Source organism: Panthera onca, chromosome C1, assembly GCF_046562875.1.
Source record: "Panthera onca isolate mPanOnc1 chromosome C1, mPanOnc1 haplotype 2, whole genome shotgun sequence".
Lineage (NCBI taxonomy): Eukaryota > Metazoa > Chordata > Mammalia > Carnivora > Felidae > Panthera > Panthera onca.
Genome location: NC_138346.1, coordinates 22,434,972 through 22,441,939, shown reverse-complemented (window position 1 = coordinate 22,441,939; position 6,968 = coordinate 22,434,972). Strand labels below are relative to the sequence as shown.

Sequence of the window (6,968 nt, the reverse complement as noted above, 5' to 3'; positions counted from 1 at the left end):
GGAGAAACATCATAATGTATCATAAAATTCATTTGTTTGGCTTTGCAAAAAAGATTTGCTTTTTGAAGAAACATCTTTGCTGTCCGTATTGTTTTGCCTTTGGTTGTATTAGAAGCCAAGTCAGTGTCCAAGAGGCAATCAGTAAATGAAAAGTTATAGATAGAGATGCACCACCTTTATGCCATCTTTAATGCTTTTCTATTCCAGTAATTTGGTCCATATTGTGCTCCTTTTGAAACATCCATTTTAATCATTTCTTTATTTAGAATTCTGTGAACCTTCCCATCACTGTAAACAGTAAGGGCCAGTTCTGAAAACAGACTTGTTGACTTCACTTTTCCCTTACTGTTGGCCACAAACATGCTGTAGCAGTTGTGAGAAGTGGCCAACCAATTTCCCTAGGATAGTGGCCATAAGATTTTTTTAGATCTTGGTCTACAGCAGAGACAAAAAACTCTATGTCTCATGCACATTACTCCTCTCATTTTTCAATTAATGAGTAACAAAGAAGTGTCATCATGTAAGGTTGGGTCAGGAAAATCCTATAAACAACAATGCTGTCTTAAGATGATTCTCAATTATTGTTAGTCTTGTTTTGAAGTAAATTTTTCTTTTCTTTAAAGTTTATTGATTTATTTTTGAGAGAGAGGGTGAGAATGATAAGGGGAGGGGCAGAGAGAGAGGGAGAGAGAAAATCCCAAGGAGGCTCTGCACTGTCAGCATGGAGACTGATACAGGGCTCAAACTCAGGAACCGTAAGATCATGACCTGATCACACTTAACTGACTGAGCCCCCAGACTCCCCGAATTAAATTTTTCAATAAATTCAATTACATAGCAATTTTAGTTCATACAATCAAAATTTAGTAAGTTCCTAGGAACTTAGTAGTATGTAAAAATTACCAAATGATTTAAAATTTCCCAAGGAGGTTTTAAAAGTTATACATTTCTGCAAAAAGTGCATGAAAAAAAAAGATTATACAAAGGTTGGGCTATGGTAACTGCTGTATTTTTCCTCCAAACAATCTCTGCGGAAACTGCAAACATCATCTGTCATTTTACCTCTCTGAAGCTTTCAAACTCATGACAATATAAATGACAGACATCAAATTATGGTAGAAAAACCCTGAATTGTGAGTCTGGTTGCCAGAGTTTTAAATAGGGCTCCCACTCACAAGCGAAGTCACAATACTCGTAAATTTAAATTTCAATTGAATCCCCTCATCTGCTTGCTGCAACTTAACTTGTCTGCTTAAGGCAGACAAATTGCTGCTTGGTCTTGCATATGTGATTCTCTCACTTTGACTCCTTCTACGTTTATTTCCACCCCCTTTCTTCCAAACAGAAGAACCTTTTCTCATGCAAGAAATCGTAAAGATAGAAGAACTCATGGGCAGGTTTCTCAAATTCCCCTTTATCCTAAGCATTTAGCAATCCTTTTAGCTTTGTGTACAGCTGTGACTGATAATGAAAATGACTTAATGAGTTTGAATAGTCTCCTTTGAATGTATCATATCTCCTCAATTATAGCTATGTAGTTACTGTCATTATTCCATAGTTCATAGAATCCTGGAATCTGTTCTCCTTTTACTAAAGAAATTATGCAGTTAAACTTGCAATTAGGGTGCCCTTTGAGGAACTGCCTACCATGCCCAGAGCCTGTTTTTGAGAGGAGCTTCTGTAGGAAGTGCCTTATGCATCCCTGGACCTGTAGATGCTTCTCCCACAACTGACTGACAAGGGCTGGGGAACATGCCATGAAAGCTCTGTCCAAAGGAGATGACCCCTAAGAAGCTTCAGCGTTGACCAATTGGATCCTTTCCTTGGGGGAAGTCAACACTCAGGCTGGAAAGAGCTGAATCACCATGAAGATGGACAAGTAGACCAGAAAGATACTGTGTGCTGAAAAATGTGATTGTCTGAAACAATAAACTGATACATGACACCTGCACGGATCACTGGAATGGCCATCTAATATCTGAATGCCATCATGCTATTCCATGCTTGTGTCTATACTGCATTCGCATTTTATGTACCAAGCAAAGGCCAACTAAAGTAAATACCAGTTTCTCAGTAATGGAACTTGAGAACAGTGCTGGGAATATCGAGTGATCCCACAACATACTGAACTCAAGAAAAGCCTTTGCACAGCAATCAGTCCCACCATACTTGGGTTGTGAGGAGATTGTGGTAGGCTAAATACTGGCCCCCAAAGACAGGCAGGTCCACATCCCTGGCACCCGTGAAAGTTGCTCTACAGAGCAAAAGAGACTCTACAGATGTGATTAAAGTAAGGATTTTGAGACTGGGAGATTATCTGGATTACCTAAATGCAGTCACAAGTGTCCTGAGAGGGAGGCAGATGAAAAGATGGTACATGATGAAGCAAAGAGAGATTTGAAAATGTAACATTGCCAACCATGAAGATGGGGGAAGGGGCCATGAGCCAAGAAATGCATCTCTAGAAACTGGAAAAGGCAAGGACATAGATTCTCCCCTAGAGCCTCCTGAGGGAGTGTGGCCCTGCCAACACCTTTCTTTCAGCCCAGCAAAACTGATTTTGGACTCTTGACTCCAAGAACTGACTGTAAGAGAGTTAAGTAGGAGTTGTTTTATGTCACCAAGTGTGCCACGAATTGGGCAGTAAGAAACTAGCATCAAGGTGTGTGTGCATATTCCATTTCTGAATGTAGTAAACAGGAGATACACACTAAAGATTTTTTTTTCTTTTCCTCAACCAATAACTAGATTCACATACCAATTTAATGTAAAATTCAACAAATTGACAATTAGGCATTGTTCCTGGCCAAATTGTGGTTAAGTATGACATCTGATTATCTTCAACTAACAAGTAATTTCTTGAAATTATTAATACAAATGTGAATTGGCATGCTCTGTATTAGTATTATTGAGGTCAAAAAAATGTATACATAGGAGTGCCTAGGTGGCTCAGTCAGTTAAGCACCAGACATCATGATCTCACGGATTGTGGGTTCGAGCCCCGCATCTGGCTCTGCACTGGCAGCTCAGAGCCTGGAGCCTGCTTCAGATTCTGTGTCTCCTCCTCTGCTCCTCCCCCACTTGCACGCAACCTCTTTCTCTCTCTCTCTCTCTCTCTCTCAAAAATAAATAAACATTAAAAAAATTTTTAAAAATGTATACATAAATATAAAATCTGACTGAGACCATATCTTTGAAATCTTTTCATTATTTAGTTTTACCAAAATAGTAGCACAAATCACTTTAAGTTGATGTTTTAATTTAAATTAGTTTTATACTGATTTATATTTAACTTGAAATTTTGTTCATTTTCTTTTTCATTAAAGTTTATTTATTTATTTATTTATTTATTTATTTATTTTGAGGGAGAGAGAGCGAGAGAGTACACGTGTGTGCAAGTGGGGGAGGGGCAGAGAGAGAGGGAAAGAGAGAATCCCAAGCAGGCTCCATGCTGTCAGTGCAGAGCCCTATGTGGGGCTTGATCTCACAAACCATGAAATCATGACCTGAACCAAAATCAAGAGTCAGATGCTTCACCAACTGAACCACCCATGTGCCCAAAAATTTTGTTAATTTCTATCTATATATTTATTTAAATTTATAGGAGCTGTTAACCTGAGGAGGGTAGGCTTATTCTCCTCTCCTCCTTATCTTTGTATGTGTTTAAGTCAACATCAGACTCTGAAACATTTTTTTTCAAGCTACTATTTTAATGTTTATTTATTTTTGAGAGAGAGTGTGAGCAGGGGAGGGGCAAAGAGAGAGGGAGACAGGATCTGAAGCAGGCTCTGTGTTAACAGCAGAAAGCCCTATGTGGGGCTTGAACTCACAAACTATGAGATCCTGAGATCATGACCTGAGCCAAAGTCAGATGCTTAACTGACTGAACCACCCAGGTGCCCCAGTTAAGCTACTATTTTATTATTTTTTTTTTTATTTTTAAAGTGTTTTTATTTATTTTTGAGAGGGAGACAGACAGAGCATAAGAGGGGAGGGGCAGAGAGAGAGGGAGAGACAGAATCAGAAGCAGGCTCCAGGCTCTGAGCTGTCAGCACAGAGCCAGATGTGGGGCTTGAACTCATGAACTGTGAGATCATGACCTGAGCTGAAGTCGGGTGTGTAACCAACTGAGCTACCTAGGTGCCCCAAGCTTCTATTTTAAAAGCTACTAGAGTGAGAAACATTATTCAAAACTTTGTGAAGCTTACTAGTAGGCAATGGCTTTCTATTCCAACATACCATTAAAAGATAAACTGAGGGGTGCCTGGGTGACTCAGTTGGTTGAGTGTCCAACTTTGGCTCAGGTCTTGATCTCATGATTTGTGGGTTGGAGCCCCGCGTTGGGCTCTGTGCTGACAGCTCAGAGCCTGGAGCCTGCTTTGGATTCCCTCTCTCTCTCTCTCTCTCTCTCTGCCCCTCCCTCACTAGTGCTCTATGTCTCAAAACTAAATAAATGTAAAAAATTAAAAAAAATTTTTTAAAGGTAAACTGAGGCAGGGGTGCCCAGTTGGCTCAGTTGGTTAAGCAGCCAACTCTTGATTTCGGCTCAGGTCATGATCTCATGGTTCGTGAGATGGAGCCTTCTGTGAAAACTGTTTGGGATTCTCTTTCCCTCTCTCTCTGTTCCTCCTCAGCTCACACACATAATTTCTTTCTCTCTCCCTCTCTCCCTCTCTCTCTCTCTCTCTCTCTCTGTGTGTGTGTGTGTATGTGTCTCAAAATAAAGAAATTTTGGGGCACCTGGGTGGCTCAGTCAGGTAAGCTTCCAACTTCAGCCTAGGTCATGATTTCACCCTTCCTAAGTACGAGCCCCACATTGGGCTCTGTGCTGATAGCTCAGAGACTGGACCCTGTTTCGGATTCTGTGTCTCCCTCTCTCTGCCCCTCCCCCACTCGCACTCTGCCTCTCTCTCTCAAAATAAATAAATAAATAAATAAATAAACAAATAAATAAATAAACACTCTCAAAAATAAACACTATAAATAAATAAATAAACCAACTTTTTAAAAAGGGAAACTGAGGCATGTTAAAATTTCAAGAGTTTGAGCAAAGAGCGATTCCTTCCAACCAAGCAGTGCCAAGCTGGACATGGTTGGAGCCCTCCACCACCAGGAACCAAGAAGACTCATATAAGAAGGCGTGGAAGCAAAGAAAGGCAACTATTTGATGGGCTAAAACTCAAAGACTAGTTGGCTGCTTGTGACTGGTTATTCTTAGTGTTTTCATTTCATAACCTCAAGGCATTTATAGGCTTATATTTCGGTTTGCTTACATAGACAATCCTGGCATTAGAGCCACTCAGTCTAATGGCCTCCCTGCTTAATTAATTTAACAATACTTTCCCAATAAACTTCCAGAAATAGAATATGTCTCTTGAAGCCTAAGGTATGTCATAATGCCCCTACGTATGTACACCTTATCATTAAAGGTATTTCCTGATATTTTGGGATGTAATGAGACAAATGCAGTCTTTATAACAAATTCACCAGTTGGGTGAGTGAAACATAGTTGTTGTTTTTTGGTTTTTTGTTTTTTTTTTTTTACAAGAGAACAAATCTACACCTTCATTTATTTACTTTTCTGTTAGTTTAAATCATTGAGGGGCACAACATCACACGAATTCTGTGGCCAGTGGCTTCAGCAGGAAGGTTGCTTAGGAATATGGCACGAACCATGCCACTGTTTCCATGAGCACGAGTTACTTTTCCCCAGATCTCTCCAATTTTATTCGGTTTGCCACCAGGAGTCACTGTGTTATTCTTTGCTTTGTACACATAAGCACATCTCTTGCCTAGATAGAATTTAGTTTCATCTCAAGCATAAACACCTTCAATGTTAAGAAGAGCTGTGTGCTCCCTCTGGTTCCGGAGACCTCGCTTATAGCCACCAAAAATGGCTTTGGACCACAGCCTTCCAGATATATTTGTCATTTCAGGAGTCCTGTTCCCAGCAGGCCTCCACAGGTTCCAAGCCGGCCCGAGGAGCTGAAGCATAGTTTTCAACATAACTGCACACTCACTCTGGTTAGAACTCTTGTAAGTTGGAATACACGGTCTCAGTTAAGATGATATTAATCCTTAGATGACAACTTATACGATACAAATTAAACAAGTAGGAAACCGTGGACAGTGAATAGATGGTGATTGATGTCGGCAATGTAAACCCCTGAAGTCTTACTCAGTATCTCTGAACACTCAGCTGCTTTGTTATTTCTTCCAGGAAGGCTTCATGGGCCCCTGGTGCCCACTGATAAGCACAGTACTATTCCTTCATACTTTCAGGTTGCCTATTCTTGCTGTGCTATCTCCCCATTCAACAGTGGGGAGAAGGCAAGGGCAGGTGTTTGTTTTATTAATGTCTGTATCTCTGTTGTCTCAAAGATAGGGACTCCTTTGCCCCCACACCAGCATACCTAGTATATAGTAGACACCCAATTAATGTCTGCTCAACGAGTCTAGTTTCTACATGTGCTATGTTTGGGAGGAGGAGCACTTTCTCAGGGGCTACCCAGCAAATGTCAAGCCTTTTAAACTGTTGCCTAGAAATATCTGACACTGGCAACATTAACCTTTAGAAGCCATCTTAGCATTTATTTAAAGGCTATATTTTGCAATGAGTAACAGGCTACATCTAAAGTCTGCTAATGTTCTCCAATAACAGATTTAATAAAAATGTAAAATGGATTGAGAAATTATCAAAAACCATAAACTCACAGCTTATTACTCTATAGCAAAGAACATATTCTCCGGTTAATCTTCTTCTATGTCCTAAAGATCTATGACCGCTTAATCGGCCTTAGAATCCAGTCAAATCAATTACCATATTAGTTCTTACAGCTTCCAGACAGGAATATCCTTCATCCGCCCAAATCCTCATGCTCCCCTGTGAATCTGGGTTTCATTGCATCACCAGGTGAAAGCTCATTTTAAAAATGACATGTGCTTCGAGTGATTTGCCCTATTTACAA

General features: G+C 40.1%; 1 pseudogene; it reads right to left on the bottom strand.

The window, feature by feature from the left end:
• Positions 1-5,589: 5,589 nt before the first annotated feature.
• LOC132673491 (large ribosomal subunit protein eL33 pseudogene) lies at positions 5,590-5,972 on the bottom strand (annotated as a pseudogene).
• Between the last annotated feature and the right edge of the window lie 996 nt (positions 5,973-6,968).